Consider the following 22,941-nt stretch of genomic DNA (forward strand, 5'->3'; position numbering starts at 1 on the left):
GGTAAGAACATGGGGAGAGAAGTGACAGGAGGAGAGGGAGGAAAAGAGAGGGAGAGATGAAAAATGAAATGGAATTGTGGGCTGAGGGAAAAATGGAGAAGATGGAGGGAAGAACAAAAAGGGGGAAGAAGGAGAGAAGGGCGAAAGGAAGAGAGAAAGGAGGGAAGAGGAAAAGGAAGGAAGGGTGGAGGGAAGAGTAAGAAGAAGGGAAAGAGGAGGGAAGAGGAAAAGGAAGGGAGGATGGGGGGTGAGGGATGGAGTGCAAGAGGGAGGGGAAGGAGCAGTAAGAGACTGAGAAGGGATGGGATGTAAATATAAGATGGGTATGAGAGAATGACAGGAGGGAAGATCAGGAAAAGAGAGTATGGGTGAGAGGAAGGATGAAAAGGAGAAGGGAGGGGAGAAGGAGTGGGTGGGTGTTAGGAGAAAGAAGGAAAGAAGGAGTGGGTGAGTGTGAGGAGGAAGAAGGGAAGAAGGAGTGGGTGAGTGGGAAGAGGAAGAAGGGAGAGAAAAGAGATGGGGATGAGCGGAGTAAAAGAAAGAGCAGGAAAAAAAAAAAGTGAGGCAGAGGGGAGAGATAGAAGATGGCGAGAGAAGTGAGGAGGTGGAAGGAAGAAGGGAATGAGAAAAGATGGGGAATATGGAGGAAGGGAAGTGAAGTGAGTAGCAGAAGGAGCAGGAATAGGGAGGAAGAGGGAGAGAGGAGAAGTGGGGTGGTAAGAGGAAGAGCAATGAAAGGTTTAAGGGAAGCTAGAGTAGCGAGGAACAACGGACGACGTGAAAAACTGACCATACTGCAGATCATTAGGGAGAGTAAGTAAAGCTGTACTGGAAGAATGTGAAACAGGTGATACAGCGGACAAATAATGCACCGGCATCGTTGCTCTGGCTGTGCTGTATCAACATTTACAAACACAGCACGAGGACTTCTGTAACTATATTGTTATACTGTTTATTATAATTGCTGTACGAGGAGTAGTGCGACTTAAGGTACCGAAGCGTCAAAAAATATATATGAATAAATAGAACAACTAAAAGTCAGCGCAAATCACCTCCAGAGTTCGCAGTATTCTGCCATCCTTCCTTTGCCAAGTAATCTGGGATAACGGAGCTAAAAATATGACCAAAAACCTTCTAACGTGAAGACTGCTTTTCTCACTCCCGAGAATGAGAAAGGTGCGATCTTTTCCCAGAAGGCGGATGATAATGATGATCATGATGTTGATGATGATGATGATGATGATGATGATGATGATGATGATGAGGAGGAGGAGGAGGAGGAGGAAGAGGAAAGGAAGGAGGTGGAAGAGAAAGAGGAGATTACTAAGAGTATATTTGTTCCTTAGTGACCGTGACCCTCTGGAAGTGTTTCATAAACTGTTTTACAGCGAATAAACTCATTGTTACGGAAATTGTTTTATGGCGAACTGAGATGCTGTGACCTTGTAGGTTTTATAGTGTCCTGCTGTGGAGTGGGAATGAATAGTTTTGCTGAACCTGATACATTTATCATCAGTTTTGTTATGATGCCCGGCTTGGTACGTCCCTGTTTCTTACATTGATTGCAGGAAAACGTATGCATACCCCTGCACGGAAACAGCATAAAATCTGCCAAAATTTCTGTCAGCATCAGATGGTTAAAGTAATGTGATCTGACATCAGCCTGAAATTTTAGCTATTCATATCACCAAGAAATACCGAAACATACTAAGAAACATCTTTTACCAGCTGTGGATGCGCGATATAAAGCAGTGGATAGCCTCGTCTCACATACCTGTCACACACACATTAACACAAGTGGTCGTCTGTGCTGTCTTTGGTCACTGTTACGTCCTGTTCTGAGCCAGTACAACTTATGATATTGCATTATCTACTGATTTGCCAAATGCACAGCGGTTGAAGTTAGATCGTAGCAATGGTTCTCTAAATTCCCAGCTCTCTACTTGACTCTCCTTACACTGAATCAGTATATCTATATCTACTCAAAGGTTTCATTTACTAGATTCATAAAAGCAAACTGTTCTCCCGCTCAGGGTTACTATTTCAAGCGGGTTATTTATTATTATTACTATTCTTTTTTTACTCCCATACTGTCTGTGCCTAAATTAGTTTATTGTCTCTATTATCTTACTGTCACATACATTGAGGCAGCAAGTAAGATACAATGTTGTTGCCTTACATTTTCATTTCTCTCTACTTTAATTCTCATAACTCCTGTAAATCTGTGCACCAGCTCACAAGCTCTTTAATCACATTTATGAACGTAAACAAGCCTTATCTTACTTAGGGTCACTTCTTTCTGTTGCCGTTTGTGCCGAATTATTTACTTGTATACACAGTATTACCTTATGATTTGGTACATACACAGCGGCTCCATTTATGTCCTGGCATTTATTCTTCATATTCTCAGCTCTAAACTTAACTATCCATGTACTGAATCAGTGTCTCCTAGATCTTACTAATCTCTACATCCTCTCTAAAACTCCTTTCACTAAAATTCATAAACGCAAAGTAGACGTCCCGCAAAGTAATGTGGTTTACGGTAAGACTTTTTTCTTTTTTAAATTCACTCTGTGGCTCTGTCTGCCTAATTTAGCTTCTTATATGATATTTTTTTAATTTATCACATACTTTGCGGCTATATTCATGTCATGCCGTTATTTCTTACACTGTCAGCTCTCGACTTAACTTTCCTTACATAGAATCAGTGTCTCTCAAATCTTACAAAATTTCTGCATTCCACTCAAGAGCTCCTTAGTCGAATTTTTAAAAGCTCGGAATCAATGCTTCAAATTGTCTCTTTTATATTTTGTGTGCCTAAATTAGCTTCTTATATGCATTCTTTAAACATATAACTGATTACATACCTAGCGGTTGTTTTTATGTCACAGCTTCTAGTTCTTACATTTCCATCTCTCACCTTAAATGTCTTTGCAAAATATTAACGTCTCTCAAAACCTCTACTTGCATTCCCAAGCTCCCTATACTAGACCAGCTTCATGAACACAGAACAGATTAATCTCACTAAGAAGTCGGGTTATATGCATTTGTTTTTACTTTCTCCCTGTCTGTGTCCAAATTAGCTTCTTATATTAATACCATTTCATTTATCACGTATTTATCAGATGTATTTATATTATCGGGAAAAGTTTCTTACACTTACATTTCTCGACTTAACTTTCCTTACAAAGAATCAGTCTCGTAAATATTCTAAATTTCCACATACACTCACGAACTCTCTAGACGAAATTTATGTGCTCAGATTTATACTCAAGTGAGTGTTGTGGTTTGATACAAAGGTTTTATTTTTTTAATCGTTTCAGTACTATGGCCACCACCACCAGCACCATCATCATCATCATCATCATCAGCAGCAGCAGCAGCAGCAGCAGCAGCACGACTTTCTCCCCCGTCTAAGGATGACGCGACGTAAGATCCAAAAAACAAAGGTCAAATCACGGAAGGGGAAGAATTATCAGATGCATTCTTAGTGAAATGGGCCAGACACTTACTTCCACGTCATTCAGGACCCCAGAATCCCGACTACTTACAGATCTAAGCATCTGCACATATTTTTTGGTCATTTTATTGAGGTGCTTAGTATACATTGATAAGACAGATTCCATCCGCAGACTATCAGAATAAAAGAAGAGGGGGTGTCAAACTATAGCAATTTGGTTCTCCGTAATATGAAAAATCTGACAAACATATTTATTTAACTGAGTATCATACACTAATCTAAAAGTAAAATCGTGTAAAGGAAGCACAGACTCGCATACTGTACTATTTACATGCTACTCCGTGCTTGCCTACACATTTTTTAAGACGGTAATCGGGGAAGGGCGGAGGAGGTGCGCTTTCCTAACACCTTCACTGCCAGCATTTCTTTGTAGTTTATTACTGATATCCCCTGACGATTTCATCCAGTGCAGAGGAAAAATTTACAACTGAAGGAGGTCTGAGATAGCCAACATAAACTACAATTCTTGAAGAGGTCTGTACAAAGCTGGAAAAAAAATCTGCAATAATGTGGTGTTGACAAAATGGAAAGTTTCAATACAAGGTTACGAGAGCAGACAGTATGTACACAGACACAGACAGACAGACAGCACGAGTGAGTGAGTTGTCCAGCCTCATCTCGAGAACCTTAAACGGGGACAGATTTATGGCTGATTCTAAATACGTATGCATGGGTTTACACGACAAGGGGGGGAGGGGGTAAGTCTCTCTCTCTCTCTCTCTCTCTCTCTCTCTCTCTCAAGTTCCCCTTGATAACTTTCTTCTATATGCGCCATAAAACCACATTTTGTCTCCTTCCCAATACCCCATTTCTCTCCCTTATAACTCCCCATTTCTTTCCTATTACCCCCCAACCCTTCTCCATAACCCATCTCCATCCTACCACCCCATACACCCCCACCACCTCATCCAACGTCCATCCTACCATCCCACACCCATCCTTTCTTTCTTCATTCTTTCAACCGTACCCTCTCCACTACAGAATGGTCCGTACATACCTCACCCATTCATTCTACACCCATTCTTCCATTCCACATCTTTGCCTCCCAATCCTAAATAAGAGATCTTCACCCTTCACACCTCATTCCCTCCCGCCCTCCCAACTCACCCCTCCCTATAATCACGGTCACCCCTTCTACTCACACCCCCCTCACCCACGCCTTCCATGCAACATTCATTGGCGGGCGAGGGAAGGGAGACTCGAGATAGGTTGGGAAGTTAAGGGAGAAAATAAGAAGGGAAGAGATGGGAAGGGAAGGGAAGGAGAGGGGGTGGGGAAAGGAGAAGAGAGGAGGGGAGGGGTTACTCGAGAAGAGAGCGGAGGGAAGGAGAGAAGTGAGAAGAATGGTGTGGAAAGAAGAGGAGAGAGGAGGGAAGCGTTGGGGAGGGAGAAGTAGAGGAAGAAATGGACAAAAAAAGAAAAAAGAAAAAAGGAAAGGATAGGAGAGAAGTGTCGGGAAAGAAGGAAAGGGAGGAGGAAGGAAGTAGGAGGGGAAGAGGAGAGAAGAGGATGGTTGGGAAGGCTAGGGAAGAGGAAGAGGGAAGAGGAAAGGTGGGAAGAATAAGACAGTGGGGAGGAACGGGAAGAAGAAAAGTAAGGAAACTAGAGAAGCTGAAGCACGTTAGGAATGGGAAGAAAAACGCGAAAAGGGAAAGAAATGGCGAAAAGGAGAAGGGGAGACGCGAGAAAATGTTTAGGTGTAAAATGTAAACTAATCGCAAAAGAAAAGGTGATACGATGTCACTTAAAAAGGGATAACACATTTTTCTGTTTCACTTACTATACTTTCTTGATCAGTCCTCTTACTCCTCCATCCAACCATATTATTAAAAAGGGGGATGGAAAGGGAAAGGGAGTGAGTCTGGAGGAGAGAGAGATGAGGAAGTAGGGAGGGAAGGGAAGAAGGGAGGGATGGAATAGAGGGGAGGGAAAGAAAAAATGGAAGGGAAGGGAAAGCAACAGGTTCAGAGTAGGGGACAGAAGGGGAAGCGAAGAGATTCAAGGGGAGGGTGGACAGGGAAGAGAATGTTGGAAAGGGAAGGGAGATAACTCATAGGGAGGAAGAAAAGAGGAAGAAGGGAGGGAAGTGGAAGGGAGGAGATTCAGGGGGAGGGAGAGAAGAGGAAGAAGGGAAGGAAGGGGAAGGGAGGAGATCCAAGGGGACAAAGCGTAGAGGATGACGGGAGGGGAAGGGAAGAGGTTCAGAGGGAGGGAGAGGGGAAGGGAGGGAAGAGGAAGGGCAGAGGTTCAATGGGAGGGAGGGAGGGAAGGGGAAGGGGAGAGGGTCAATGGGAGGGAGGGAATGGGGAGGTAGAAGATTGAGTGGGAGGGAGGGAGAGGGTGAGAAAAGGGGTGGGGGAACCAGCTTCACCTTTCACGCCTCCTTCATTACTTAGGGGGAGGCCCGAGAGCTGACATTTGTGTGTGTGTGTGTATGAGAGAGAGAGAGAGAGAGAGAGAGAGAGAGAGGGTGGTATGTGTGTAGAAGTGTGAGCATAGAATATTTTTGCAAATCAACGCGCGCACACACACACACACACACACACACACACACACACACACACACACACACACACACACACACACACACACACGCACGCACGCACGCACGCACGCACGCACACGCACGCACGCACACACGCACACACACACACACACACACACACACACACACACACACACACACACACACACACACACACACACACACAAGGACCAACTTAGCGGTTTCATTATAAACCAGGTCTTCTTTTCTTTCACTCTGTTCAGCTCCCTTCCTCTCTTATTCTCCTATTTCCTTCTTAATCATGTCCCATCTCTCTCTCACCCTGCACCTTATCTTAATTACTCTCTTGCCATCCCTTACTTACTACTCTTCTTTCTCTTACTCATTCTTCTTCCTTCTCTTAATCATTTTTCGTCTCTTCTTTATTTTCATTCTTTCTTATTCTAGTTCCATCTTTCTTGCCCTTCTTCCACATATTTCTTACTTGTCTGTCTTTCTTGCTTTTCTCCTATTAATCTTAATATTTTTCCATCTTTTTCTTAATCTTCTTTTCATATCATTACTCTTCTCTCTCTCTCTCTCTCTCTACACATCATCCCACTCTTTATTTGCGGGATTTTGTGTTCGCATCTCACAATTATAAACCCGAGAAATATGAGGCAAGAGCACTTTGGACGGCACGCTAATGGTCATTTCTTGTACAACATGGCTTAATCTGCTAAGACTGGCTGACGTATTGTTTTAGCGTATTACTGCTGCACTGGGACGATTTTGTTTCACCTGGAAAAGCGTCCCATACTGAAGAGTTATATTTAGACTACATCTGACTTCTCCAATTTAAAAGGTTTCTCTCAAGCTGAATAATATCGCCAGGAGGTGACAAGAATCAAACGAAAAAGACGTCCCTTCTCTCAATGGTTTAAAGGTTCTAAGATCTGGCCATTCCCACTGCACTTGGGTTTAACTGGATCTCCACCGCTGATACGATGACATTTTATGCAAACCCCTTCAGCAAGTGTCAGGCAGGTATTTAATTAACACCCAGCCAGTCACCTGATTAGCCAGGGTTATAGGTCTGACAGGCAAGAGAGAGATTTTTGTAGAGTAAATGGTTGCTATCAGGAGTTAATTGGAACAGCCTTCGGGACTTGGATATGAAGTGAATGCTGCTCTGACACCTGGAAGGATGTAAGAGGAGTCTAAGGTAAAATAACCATTAGCTGTGTATCATAAAGCAAATTCACGTCATCTTCAGTGTAAAAATAGTTGGAGGTGTCTCAGAATCTTTTAGCCAGACTGCTTCAATGGAAGTGACTTGGCCTGCTAGGTCCGGGTACTATTCCTGTGGGATATGACCAGATAGGCAACACTTCCACGCTATTTCTGTTCTCTTGCGTTGTACCTGTATTTGTATCTCTCCAAATAACGTCAAAGGCGAAACCGGGCCTTCTCTGAGGAGTGAGAGAGAAAATTAACTATTCTCCATCTGATGAAGCATTAATTGGAATGGAGCGTCTGTAGGAAAAAAGATGCATGTGAAACTGGACGTTATGTAGTGGCTATGTTTCTACTTGCCAGAGTATGAGTACCGTATGTCCTTGGCAGAACCAACAGGCTGTGATAATGAGCAAGAATATGAAGACATAATACCAGCATCCTCTCTGTATGAACACCATCATACGGATTCCATCCCTGGACTGTGGGCATAAGTACCACAAGATGCAAACGCATCACCGAGCCACCACAGTTCCTTGTACAATTGCTGATAACTGAACTTACTACATTCTCATATATGGCTGATGTTACTTATATCTTACCATCATTTTCTGGACATATATACACACACCTTATAAATACGTGAGCCATTCAGAAACACCAACCTATAAGAAGTTACTGTATATAATATATTTCACTATGTTAAGATAGCCAAATACAACCAACCAAACAGTGGGTATGTAAGAGTTTCATTTGTCCGCAATTATTGTACCTCCTCTAATATACACTTGCTAAGACATACATGTGCTAAGACATTTGCATCTTCCCTTCTCCCTTCGTGGGCAGTTATCTTACACTGGCACACCCATCCTCCACCATTCCTCTCTCACAAAAAGCTTCTCTTTCACACACATACCCATTCACTCTTATCTCTAATTCACAACTTCTCCCTCCTCATTTCCCAACTCTTGTTTTTACGCAATCATTTCTATATCACACATACTTCTCTTCTTTCATCTGAAAGGGATCTGTCTAATCTCTCTCTCTCTCTCTCTCTCTCTCTCTCTCTCACACACACACACACACACCATTCCCTTTATTTCTCTCCTATCCTTCACTCCCACTCTCTATCTGTCTCTCGCCACTCACCTCCTGCCCTCATCCATCCTCCACTTAATTACTGTCTTGCCAGGTACATCCCTCACACCCCCACCATCAACACCCACGCAAGCACACACACACACACACACACACACACACACACACACACACACACACACACACACACACACACACACACACACACACACACACAATACATATATGCACAGAATCAAATCACTTACAGTAGATACACACACAAATCCAAGCACACACACACATACACACACACACGCACACACAAACACTCACACTTGCACTCACATACACATACACACACTCACACAACACAACTAACGCGTATATGCACAAAATCTAATCACTTATAGTAGCTATATACACACACACACACACACACACAAACACACGGACACAACACAGCAAACAAATACTGTATGTACACAGTATTCAATCACACTTTCAGTAACTACACACAAATCCAAGCACACACACACACACACACACACACACACACACACACACACAAACCCCTACCTCTCTCTCACACCCATTTCACCTCGCTCACACCCCATTCGGCCTCTTTCACACTTGCCTCTCTTGCTCACACTCCCCTTCCCCCCCTCCCCACCACCCCCTTAGTAGAAGTTTACAGCTCCCGAGGGTGTGAGAGAGACACATTAACCTCCCAGGGGCCAAGACTGTCCATTTCCCAGATTACCATAACCCTGCTCTCTCTCTCTCTCTCTCTCTCTCTCTCTCTATGGTTGGGGACGACACAGCACTTTCATTTTTTCTCTACTAATCGTTTTATCTTCTTCCCTGGCCTCTTCTATACCACAAACTCTTTTTATACTTTATTCTTTCAACACCCAATCAACTTTATTGATATTAATCCTTGCAACACGATGGCATATTTAATATTTTGTCCCTAATATCTTCAGACGATTTTATCCAACGACTTTATTCAGCTTTGTTACTGGAGGACTTGATGTAGGAATGGCTAACCCCTTCAGTACCACATTTCTCCCTTACGTCCCGTCCTGCAGTGAAAGTAATGTGGACTGATAGATACAGAGACACAGAGACTGATTCCGAAATGTCTTAGTATCGTTCTCCCTTGACTATCTGGGGTATACTCATCAGACTCACTCGTTTCCTGCAAAGTTTTTATTTTTCTCTAATGCTAGCTTTAACCCCTTTAATCCAGTGACATATTTCTTCAATTCTTATTCTTGCTGCCGCCGCACGAGTAAAAATGCCTTGTTACCACGAAGAGATGCAACTTAGGACAGATCTCTGGTACTGAAGAGCTTAATGAAGGCTATATCTAACTCCCCTAATTCTTAGCATTTCCAAAGAAGAAAAAAAAATCACCTGGTGGTAGCAACATTAGAATATTAAATACGTCATAGAAAGGACCAATAGGTGTGTTGCTGCTTGCTTTCCTTTACTCCCTTTTCCTTTCTTTTGATTGACCCTTTCAGTTCGATGACGTATCTTTCACATTTTGTTCTTGTTACTACCAAACGATTTCATTCAGCTTGAGGCAGACCTCTAATGATGAAGGCGTTAATGAGCGATTTATCTACCCCTTCCGTTCAAAAAGTTTATTCTAAGCCAAATAAAACCGTCTGGAGATAGCAAGAATAAGGTAAACAATATCATCGGATTGGAGGGATTAGAGAAAACAATATCAGTATCGATTTCCCTTGAATGTTTCGCTAATTCTCTTATCCATGTAGGGTAAGTTGGCAGTTCCCAGCATTGGTTAGGTTAGGCTAGGTTGTTAGGTTAGGTAAGGTTAGGTTAGGTTAGGTTATGGATAAGTTATGCTGTGATATCTAGTGCTTGGCTTGGTTAGGTTAGGTTAGTTGGCGCACAATTTCCAGTCTTTCTTTTTCTAGTAAATTTTATAAAATGTTTAAACCCTTCGAAGCAGAGAATGTCTTTCGAATTATATTCTTGGTCTCCCCTATACTCTTTATTAACTTTATGAGAGACTTTTCAAACTGGAAGAGTTGGACATAGCCTTCATTAACACTTTACGCTACACGACGCCTCCCCTGAACTGATTAAAATTGTTGGAAGCAGTAAAGATACACCAGTAAAACACGCCAGCTGATGCAGGGGGTTAATGTAAGCTTTAAGGACAAGTTTTAGTTTTGCCCGCCCATGAATTTTTGGCGTATTCTATTACCCATGTGGGGATGGTACACGGTTTCCAGCCTCTCTCTCTCTCTCTCTCTCCCGTCATTTCTAGCTTCTTCTTGCCACTCCCAGACGATTTTGTTCAGCTTAAGGGTAATGCATTGCAGTGAAGGGGTTAGTGGAGCGTATACCTAACCCCTACTGTTAAAAAAAAAAATCTCTCTCCAGCTGAATAAATAGTCCGTAAATAGCAACAATAAAATAAAAAAAATAAAGATATTCTCAGCCCAAGGACATTTATTATTATTATTATTATGATGATGATGATGATGATGATTATTATTTATTTATTTTTATTTATTCATTTATTTTTTTGCAAAGTCTCTCCTAAGCTGAAGGCACTTGTTTGAGGCTGACACTTTTGCGTACGTTTAAATGTTTAGCGTCATCCTCCTGTCCATGCGAAATTTTTTGCTGGGTTTGTCGTTTTTATTTTTTAGTTCAGGGTGAAATATTTGCGTGGGTTCCGCGTGGACACCTTTACCTCCCCTGGGTCAGCTCGGGCCAGGCTGCAAATTTCGGAGCTGAGGTCGATTTGGGTCCTTTCTCTTTTTCCAGGAAAATGTAGGTTAAGTTAGGAAGGATACTAGGAAAATGTAGGTTAGTTTAAGTCAGCTTAGGTTACGCTAGTCTGAAGAGTTGGAATGGGTTAGGTACTATATTGTTAAGTCAGATTAAGTTAGTCTATTATGGCTATGCCAGATTTGAATTGTATGACAGCATTAAGTTAGATTAGGACTAAATTAAGTAAGAACAATCATCACAATCATCCTGGGCAGAGAAAATTTAGCCTGCAGTACTGAAATGGCTTACAGGACAAGGAAATATGAAGTCCTTGCCTTACTCTGGTAACTTTGCTCTAAGAGAGATCTAGTTCATGATTTCCGGATACAGGTATTTGGGTTCATGAGGTCTTATTATATAACGTGTAGCCTAAAGCGACAACAAATTCATTAAACTGTAATTAATATAGGTATGATTATAATGATCCATGTTAATAATTCACTGTCGTAGCTGATGAAAATACGCTAACAGTTTACTAAATCCTTTGACCACGAATGAAGGACACTACATTGAATTCTGCTTTTAAAACAGTCTGCTCTCTCTCTCTCCCTCTCTCTCTCTCTCTCTCTCTCTCTCTCTCTCTCTCTCTCTCTCTCATCTGGGGGGGGGGGGAAACCGACCTGAGGAAGTAGCTATCCCGTAATATGTAAACTAATTGTAAGACTATCAAGCAAGCCTAGACGCTTAACTAAGATACCATAGTGAATTTACGACACCAGGGAGTCAGGTGGAGCTGTGCTTGAAATACCTGCTGGCACTTTAAGCGTGTTTACGAGATTACCCACAGCTGAATCTGCCAACACATGTCAGGGGAGGTGCGAGTAAGGCGTGCCAAGAGTGATTTCTAGAACCTGCTTCGATTTCACAGTTTTAGTATTATGATAAATAATAATAATAATAATAATAATAACCTTTAACCCCCTACTAAATGAGATAAACAGCATCTAGAAATCGGAAAAAAAGAGGATGATAAAGAGAGCCGTCAGCGAAATGGCCAGTGTTAAGGGTTCTACATCCATTCACTCATCATTTAGGTCATCCAGTCCTCGGCTCCACTACACACGCATACGACTTGCGCAAAAAATAAAATAAAATAAAATGTTTCATGGGATTGCTTAAAGTAACTTTAGCGGTTGTTGTCACTGTTGTGGTTGACGCAGGTTCATCTGGTGGAGTGTGAGCTGAAGTTGCTCTTTTGCTGCAGTCCTCCCTTCGGGAAATGGGGAGGGTGACAAAAAGACGGTACAGCCCTTGGCATGTGCATATGCACCCCCACCCCCCCACACACACTATTCAACAGTTTCCTTCCATCATTTGCCGACTCAGTCATGCTTTGTCAGCTTCCATACCTCACTTTCTCACACATTTATCTGCCATGTCTAGCCATCATCGTTTTTGGCTTTCCATGGTTCCTCCCACCTTCAGAACCACACACATGTACCCTTTTCACCATTCTATTTATATCCATTGTTTTCATTTGACTATATTATTTAAGGATATCCTCTTCTACTCTTCGATCAGTATGCTTCCATACTCCACATCTTTCACAATTGTCTGTATTCATTATCCCATTCTGCCTATGCGATTCTCATATACAGTAGTCATTGAGATTCGTTTCTAATCTCCTCACTCTTGATTTTTCAAACTAATGGCTACCAATATCTCATACTAATGTGGGCACAGACGCACCTTAATGCAGTTCTATTTCTTTCTGTTTATCACAGTCTTTTGTTCCATTTCAAGGCCTTCACAGCTCCAACCACTATTCTTCTATGATTGCCTTGATACTGAACAGAAAACTACATATGAGTTAATATTCACATTAACTTAACAGGTATGGGTGTGATGATACAGTATGGTATCTGCATAAATTATAGTGAGTGATTGAATTGGGACTACTAATCTTCAGCCAGATAACTCACATTCTGTTATTCTGACTACTGACAAATGATATTATTCAACCTAGGAGGGGCCTTTCAAACCACAGAGGTTTGAAATAATCTCCACTAACGCCTTCACTCAAACATAGGAATTTCGAATTATTTTGGCTACCTCACGCTACGGATATTAGCTGCTTCATATCCAGAACTACTTTAACTCATTTTCAGCCTCAAGTGCAACTGTGGCAGAACCAGAGGCACACATTAACAACTTCTCAAAACGATAATAACTTAGGCAACTACCAGACTGCAATATTGGTACTGACGTGGCTCCAGCTTCCTAACTTTTATCTGGCATGAGTTCAGGATAATTTCTTGTGATGGCAATGGAGTTGAATGGAAGTGATTTGAAGTGGATGCGGTGTGAGGTGGACGTGGTGTGTAATGGATACGGTTTCGAAAGGATAAAATTCCTAATGAATATAGTTTCTGCTGGATGTGGTTTCTAATAGATGTAGTTTCCGATGCTTCTGGTTTCGAATGGATAGGGTTTCGACTCGATAAGGTTTCAAGTGCTCAAGATTTCGATGGTTAGGGTTTCTATTCAATAAGGTACCGGATGAACAGGGTTTCCATGGACAGGGTTTCCATGGGTCTATGGATAGAGTTTTTATGGATAAGATTTCCATGGATAGGGTTTCTATAATAGGATTTCCATAAACAGAATTTATATGGATAAGGTTCCTATGGGCAAAGGTTTTATGGGTAGGATTTCTATGGGTATCGTTTTTATGGACTGCGTTATTTTGTGTAAGGTTTCTATGGGTAGGGTTTCTATAGACAGGGGTTCTATGTAAGGTTTCTGTGGGCAGAGTTTCCATGTATAGGGTTTCAGTGTGTAAAGTTTCAATGCGAAGAGTTTCAGTGTGTAGGGATTCTATAGATATGGTTTTTATGTGTAGGGTTTCTATGGGTAGGGTTTCTAGATGTAGAGTTTCTATGGAGAAGGTCTAAACGAATTGTGTTTTCACTGGACCCTGTCTCACCTCACCTCCAGGAGGGGAAAAGGAATGATGATGATGATGATGATGATGATGATGATAGTGATGATGATGATGATGATGATAAGGAGGAGGAGGAGGAGGAGGAAGATGAGGGGAAGGATGCAACATATCATGTTTATTGTGAATAATTTAATCAAAGTAATAACGGAGCTACCAAAAGTATAAGCAAAAATCCAGCACTAACGATCAATCAGAAGCTTACCTTTACTGTCACATGAAAACAAAACAACGAAAAATGTAAAGCACCCCCCCACCCCCCCCACACTCCAAAGAAACAAAGTAATTAGTAACAGCCTTCAGTTTCTTCCAAAATACTTCAAACATTACCTCAGATACACTTCACATTACTTCCAACACACAAAGATTTATTTTACTTATAGATGAAAAATTACGAAGCAACCAAATGTATGAAAAACCATTCTAACAACAAATAAATAAATAAATAAATAAAAAATCACTTGAATATATACCTCTAGTGATACTTCATTTACCCAAGTCACGCCAACGCTATGAATTAATTTATCAGGCAGAATAATGATCACAAGTGCATAAGCCATTCCACCAAAAATACTTGATCAGAAACTTAAAAAAAAAACAATTCCAATAATGATAATAATTCACGAGAAATTTGGCCCGAGCTGCCTTCGTGGAATTAAACCACGAGTACACAATTATTCCCCAGCCCCAACTTGCCACACCACGACGCCACACACTTTTTTTTCCTCTCTCTCTAATTGCACAAACTTATAAAAAAATTAAAGTTATGAGAAAGTTTTACGAGTGAAATATTCGGCCGTCAAACTTTTACGGCCGTCTGAGTGTGAATTCCTGGTCACACACACACACACACACACACACACACACACACACACACACACCCGACGTCCCTTATTTTCATATCACATCAGCAAACTGAACTCCCCACAGTTTCTATTATTATTATTATTATTATTATTATTATTATTATTATTATTATTATTATTATTACTAGCCTACTATTAGTCTCCACCTATTACATACGTGGAGACTATTGTTTTCGCTGGTATTATTATCAATCTCGCCTCAGAGTCTCGCAACGATTCCAGGAGAACCGGAGACTGCACGAGGAATTTGAAGGACCCAGGTTATGTGTCCTGGCATAGGCCGTTGCTGATAGAAGAAAATTCCAAATCCTTTACGCGTATTGGAAGGGCGTGTCAGAAAGTCAAATCAGTGTCACGTTGTGAACGAGATATGTTGCTCGTGTCAACTGGAGATTTCAATAGGACCTGTGCATGGAATCTAAATGGACAAGGTTATGTGTCCTGGTATGGACCAATGTTGAAAGAAAAAATTCCAAATCTCCCCAATGGGGTCAAAGTCATTGCGAGAAACGGTAGGTGGAGACTAGTGACTGTTTGCAGGACAGTTACAAAGCTCTAGTTATTATTATTATTATTATTATTATTATTATTATTATTATTATTATTACTACTACTACTACTACTACTATTAGTAGTATTAGTAGTAGTAGTAGTAGTAGTAGTAGTACTCGCTTGAAGGCTGCCTTTGGCGGCCTCCACTCAGTGTCAAGTCAATTCGTATTTTCAGTCGAAAGATAACATAAATTTGAATCACTCATGCCTTGAGCGAGACGGAGAGAGGAATTCTCTCTTATTTTTTATCCTGCTGGGACACCCGTTGAGAAACGAGAGAGAGAGAGAGAGAGAGAGAGGCTGGATAGTAATGTTTGCTATTATACTACATTATACTCTAGCATTATAGTATACAATTTTAGGAGTATATGGAGGGAGGAAAGAGAGGCGAGAGAGTGATAATAGAAGAAACACGTCACTCTTCTCCCTTCTGTCATGCTGTTAATTTCAGTGCTGGACCAAAGACGAATCCATTCCCTCTACTAAAAGCAAACACAAAATTTGAAATGAAAGGCCAAAAATGAGCCATAACTCGGGAACTGGTGGCCCGATTGGTCTGGAAATTGTTTTATTCTTCAAGTCAGAGCATTTTAACGGTACCTTGCTCTAACAGAAACTGCGCTACTTTGCGCCATTTTTGCTGTTACGGTAACAAACAAACATACAGAAATCGATCATTATAATATAGATTATCATTATAATCACCATTATTATTATTATTATTATTATTATTATTATCATCATCATTATTATTATTATCATCATCATTATTATTATTATCATCATCATTATTGTTGTTGTTGTTATTTTTCATCATTATCATCTTTCATTATCATTTTGATCATCATCACCTCCTTTGAGTGATTGTTGTTATGATGGTGGCGGTTATTTAGACCTTCAGTCCAGTATCTCTTTTTACCGTAATCTTGTAACCCTTAGACGGTTTCACTTAGCTTAGGGGACACCTTTCATGGTCACGTTGCTGGAAACAGTCTTCAGTAACTCCTTCATTATGATGCAGAGTTTTAATTTTACTCCTACTACTGTCAGATGATGATGTTCAACACAGGGGACACCTTTCGTTGTGAGGGCGTTCATATAAAAGAGCTTACTATATTTTCAATTACCATTTTCATTTAATCATTGACCAGCGTGTGTCATTATTTCAACAGAGAGCATTACTACATTTAATATATTATGGTAAGTACTTACAAAATTGAATATCTGAAAACATATACGGTCTTTTACAAAAGCACCGCATTCATGCTTAATACCTGTATATTGCAACAGGAGGAATTAGTTGGCTACCGATATACCCGAGCGATTTGCCCAGTTTATGGCAATCCACGTCCATAGCTCAATATTTAAATAAATCAAATAGGAATACTGTACATAGGATCATAGTGCTTTACACACATAATATATATATATATATATATATATATATATATATATATATATATATATATATACACACACACACACACACACACACACACACCATATTTGGTCCAGTGTAGGACAGGGCATTCTCTTTGAATGGAAATGAAGTAAACGTAGATACGTTGTACTGGCTATGTTTGTGTGTGCCAAGAGTTCTTATATGTCATCGGCAGAACAGATAGGATGCCAAAATATGCAAGCACATGGAAGGAAATATTATCGCCATCTACCCTAAATGTTCACCACAGTGTAGGCTCGAACCCTAGACTCAGGACACACACATCACGGGATGAGTACACTACCACCGAACTACCACGGCTCCACCAACCAACAGCCAATCTTAATTCACTCTGACTAAACCAAGCCTGGCAACTCTAAATTACCACAGTGATCCTAACCAATACCAGCTACCCTAATCGAATCTAACCAAACGTTTTTCTTAATACTAACCTGACCCAATGTATTAAACGCCGTAATCCTTACCTTACTATCCTAACCAAACGAAACTCCACAAACCTGACTTAACTTCTCTCCCTGCATAACTACCCTAACCTAACCAAACCTACCTCCCTACCATAAACATAACTTCCCTGGCCTAAACTAACCATTGAGCCTCACTATCATATCCTAACTTAACCTACCTAACCATATCAAACATTCCAACATAAGTAAATATCTCTAACCTAACTTAAGCTTAAACTGGCCTAATTTGACCTCTGTGACCCGCATCAAGACCCATCTGCCGCGACCTCTCGTGATTTAACGCCACCTGACTAACACCATGTAATTTCTAAGCCTAACCTAACCTAACCTAACCTAATCCATTGAATTCTAATAGCCTAACTAAACTCTTCTAATCAAGCTTAACTCCAAGGACATAAGCTAACTGCCATTTCCTAACTAATGCTAACTTAACTCCTCTTAATCTAATCGAACCTAACCAGATAACCTCCTTAGCCAAACATAACTGCCAAAACCTAACTTAATTACTCTACCCCAACTAATCCTAAATTACCAAACCTAACCTAAACCCCTAACCTCGTCCCCAATCCCCTAACCTAACTCAAATTCCCTAACCTCACCTAAATCCCCTAACCTCACCTAAATCCCCCGACCTAACCAAAATTACCTAACTTAACCCAGATCCCATAACCTCACCTAAATCCCATAACCTCACCTAAAACCTCCAACCAAACATAAATCCCCCAACCTCACCTAAATCCCCTAACCTCACCTAAATCCCCCAAACTCACCTAAATCCCCCAAACTCACCTAAATCCCCCAAACTCACCTAAATCCCCCAAACTCACCTAAATCCCCTAACCTCATCTAAATCCCCTAATCTCACCTAAATTCCCTAAACTAACCCACATCCTCTAACCTAACCCAGGCCGCCCTAGTTCTACCTACGCGACTCTGCTTCTCGTGATCCAGGTCCACCAACGAAGCAGGACAGGTGTATTAAAGGGAATTACTGTAAATTAGTGGGTGCGGGGAGGGAACAGCCAATCCACCACGGCCTTAATTACGTCAAAAATCTCCAGTTAATGCGCCAACACCGTCGAATCACACCATCAGTAATTAAAAGATCGATACGCAGCGGTTTGCCTTCATAAATATAGCCGGAAAATGGGGGACATCGTGGGTAACTTTAATATACTCTTGTTTTTTTTTTTTTTTTTTCCGATCAGCTTTCTTGGTCTTTCTTTTTCCCCTTGGCTGGCTTTCTTGTAATTATGTTTTTTTCTTCCATAGCCTTCAGCGACACTGTTCCCCTTTCTGGTAAAATTAAAAAACAAACTCTTTTCAACAATCTAACAGCTGCCATTATATATATTTGCTACAGAACTGACACTGGTGTAATCTATATATAAAAAAAAGCACACACAAAAATAAAAACGCACACAAACTCTTAAAAACGCACACAAAGTCTCAGAACGGGAGAAAAATTTGAATGAAATATGAATAAATTAATAATATATTAGTCAGATAAAAAAGGTCAGAGATCTTTGTGTTATATATGAATGTGTTTTAATCTAAAAAATGAAAGTTACAAAAAAGTGTCAAAAAATATGAATATTACAAAGACAGTAAAGCATAAACAACCTACCCTGATAATGACAATAATGTGACAGATGTCGTCATGAAAATTATGAATACAATAATTCTTCCATTTTTTTCTGACAACATTTTGCCTAACCCACATCACAGCTGCACTATATATAAAAGATTTGAACAATTAGAGGGATGCTGCTACAACAAAAGTGACAAAATTTCCCAGTATATCAAATGAGATATTTTCAGAAAAAGTAAAACCAAATCGACACATAACTACAGAAGGAAACATTACCTATCTAAAATTTTATAGTGATAAACATTTCAAGCACTGCAACGATCATCACTGGCAGATGGCTCTTATCGTGGACTAACTCAGCAAAGCGTGTACAAACTGAATGAAAAATAAATAAATAGGTAAATAAATAAGGCTATTGTGGACGACTAGGCTTGAATTGGCGTAAAAATGAGAAATATTAATATATAAAAAAATGAATATAATAACATATGACAGGTGATAGGAGGTGGTTTGGGGCCCATTTTCTCGCTAGGATAGGAGTCTTTCTAACATGGTCTCCTAATTAGGATATATGGCCAACGGCCATACCACGTTGAGTACACCGCTTCCCGTCCGATCAGCGAAGTTAATCAACGTTGGGTCTGGTTAGTACTTGGATGGGTGACCGCCTGGGAACACCAGATGCTGTTGGCATCCCTACGTGTCAAGTGGGGTTGGTGGAGGATTAGTGCCCCTCCCTGTAAAACAGTTAACTCTAAGCCCTTGGCCACCCCGTTTGGGATACATGGCGTCTGGCAATGAATGAATGAAAAAAAACGTTAATTGTTTCTGCTACGGTATGTTATTAATGCAATGTACTGTTCAACTAGTAAGTGAAGTAGGGTAAAGTATAGATGGGGTGGAGTGGAGTAATCGTGGAGTTGAGTGGGGTAGAATGGGGTAAAAGAGACAGGTGAGGTGCGGTAGAGTAAGATGGTGTTAGGTGGCTTGGAGTGGGTTAAAAATGACAGGTGAGGTAGGGTAGAGTATGAGGGGCTGGATGGAATGGAGTGAGGTAATGGTGAGGTTGGATGAGGTGGACTGAGGTAAAGTTCAGAGATGAGCCTGTGGCCATTACAACACCAACAACGCTGCCAACAACAACAACCAGGGATAAATGAGGTCCTGGGGTGTAATAAAATGCTAAATAAATTGCTAAGAAAGAGGTGCTACAGAACCCTCTATGTTGACGAGAATAAGACGCTTGGTGGCTTTACCGCTAAGGTCATATTGGATGAAGTGTGGGTCGTGGCACCTGCCAATAGAAGAGACATGGCTGCCAACACTCAGTCTGCACAACCCACTCCACTCCATAAAACTCCCTTAATTACCCACTGCATCCCAACAAATCCTCCATAATCTACCCAACCGCAACAGACAATTGTCTCCTACTCCATCACAAAGAACTCCTCCTCCATTACGCCACTTCCCATAAATTTATTCAGCACAGTGAGTCATAGGGATCCGTATGTTAACTTACAAAGCACAGTATGGCAACTCCGTCCTAGGCGTCAGTGACGTCAACTAGGCTAGTCAGTGAGCGTGCAAATCCAATGTACTCAACTCTGTTCCATGTCTTTAATTTCTTAGCCTGCGGAGGTAATCATTTTCTTGCTAATATATACGGTATGTAACATGAATAAATTTTTAGATTTCTTATTGTTTTTGCCTTAGCGGTGATGCAGTAATTATTTGTTTTTGCATGGCAACTAACTGTTATTTCATTTTATTTTGTGTTGGGGTACAGTTCCGTAAAACCCTGGCTAAACCTCAAGAAAAAGCAGCAGAGCACACAGTTAATGGAAACAATTACGGGACATGTTGCAAAATTGCCCTATACCAGAGTTAAATGACTTTCAGCCTACAGTAATTTTCCAACGAGACGGTGTGGAGTGTTGCAGTTGTTCCGGTATCCTGTATAGCACAACAGAAACCCCAGGCAGTCGAACATAACCTTAAACGCTGGCTGTCATAACTGTATGAAACAGTGCAGGTATGGTGCATTACTGCTATCATAAATCTTCATAAGGATAGCCTGAAAACACCGTAAAGAATCGTACTTGGCAATGAGAGACAATTTAGCCAGTTATTCAGTGCATGCCTTGAGGACGTTTTCAGAAAATGAGATGGCGAAAGTAATTAAAACAGACGGTGAGCCATTACGAAAACCTTTGCTTTGCAGACGATATGAGGGCAACACTTTTTCTTTTTCCATTTTTTCTTTTTTCTTTTTTTTGTGTATCGGGAGCAGCTACATCAAAGGATAACGAGTGAAACGAAGGAAGTCTGAAGCTTAGAGTGAGGATGAAGAAAACGAAAACCATGGTTAACAAAATTATTCTGATTCTTCCAGTAAAATATGTTTGAATGAGCAGATGACAATCTAGTTACCCCAGTCATGGCAATGAAATAATGTAAGACGAATTTATTATTATTATTAATTATCATTATTATTTTTATAATTATTATTATTATTTTTTTTTTACAAAATAAGATCATAAAGGATCAGAATAGCCTATGCATGTTAAAAAGAAAAAAGCATATGCACATTGGGAGTGGAGGGGGGAAGAGGGAGGGGGAGGCCGAGGATGAGATGGAGGGATGGGGTGGAGAGGTATATGAGAGAGGGGGGTGTGAGTTGGGAGCAGGGCAGTGAAATGGCGGGGGACAGGGCGACTTGGAGGCGATTTGTTTGTGGCCACCCCAAACGGGATTGAGGCGTCTGGCAATAGATAGATAGATAGACATTGGGAGTGCGTATAATACTCCCTAATTAAACGGCTTTTTTTTTTTTCTTTTTAAGATAAAAGACAAAGGACAATATTATTCTGGCTGCCGCACTCACTCACCCCTGCAATATTTTAAATGAAAAGAAAATACTATTTCCCTTAAATGGCACTGCTCTGGCACACCGGCCGTCCAAGCAGAGCCCAGTGCCCTTCCTTGTCCCTCTGTGTCATACAGTATATACGGCTATTCAGGCACGACTCAGGTATTCGGTCGGCTGGTACTCTCGCACTGTATGTTTGTGTGTGAATGAGTATGTAAGTATTTATGTACGTATATATTATTTGCTCCTGCCCCTTTGCGCATTTAAGGCTATTCCGGCACGCGATCGATTAGTACTGTACTCTTGTTTTGTTTATTTCCGTGTATGTATGTATGTATGTACGTATATGTATATGTATACCCCTCTCCCGTCAACACAATATGTAAGGGCTGGACACCTTCCTTCAAAACGGTACCGTGAATTTCACTCAGTACCTGGGAGACTCGCTGTACTTGGCCGCCCTGGTAGGTGTGGCAGTAACAGACAATCAGGGTATCAAAGTGACCAGCGTAGATATGGGGTGAGAGGAAAACATAGACTGAGGATAAGATGCAGAAATGAAATTTGTGGATTTGCTGGGACTGGATGAAAGAGGCTAACGGAGTGGGGAAAGATGCGAGAGGTTTTCGTCCCGCAGTAGCCTGTTTCAGACGATGATGGTGATGACGATGATGATGATGACAGCACACTCCCATATAGAGCTTTATGCATTTATTTTTATTGTGGTACTAAACTCGACGGTATTCTGTCATTCAGTATGGCTGTGTAGGATATGCTTAAAATAGTACAGGCTCTCATATGGAAAACTACGGTATATATAATTCATGTGCATTTTAAACTTATAGTTCCAAGACAAAAATAGCGGGGACATAAGCACTCTAATCGGCCTAACATGTGTCACTGCTTACGGAGGGAAACACGATTCTGATGTGTAATCGGATGATGAAATGCTGATGTATTACTCAATAAGAGCAATATACAGTACAGGGTGTCCACAAAAACACTCCCTGATTTCAAACAGGTATAACATGTAACTTTATTGTAATAATCTTTCACAGTTA

At 40.9% G+C, this 22,941-nt stretch overlaps 1 non-coding gene across 1 annotated transcript; it reads left to right on the forward strand.

Moving 5' to 3' along the window:
- The first annotated feature begins 19,585 nt into the window (after window positions 1-19,585).
- LOC145413574 (5S ribosomal RNA) lies at window positions 19,586-19,704 on the forward strand. Its single transcript, XR_013899757.1, has one exon. It is a non-coding gene; the product is annotated as a 5S ribosomal RNA (ribosomal RNA).
- The last annotated feature ends 3,237 nt before the right edge of the window (window positions 19,705-22,941 follow it).

The sequence above is a fragment of the Coenobita brevimanus genome, chromosome 96, assembly GCF_032717465.1.
Source record: "Coenobita brevimanus isolate Jiangsu-jjx chromosome 96, ASM3271746v2, whole genome shotgun sequence".
NCBI lineage: Eukaryota > Metazoa > Arthropoda > Malacostraca > Decapoda > Coenobitidae > Coenobita > Coenobita brevimanus.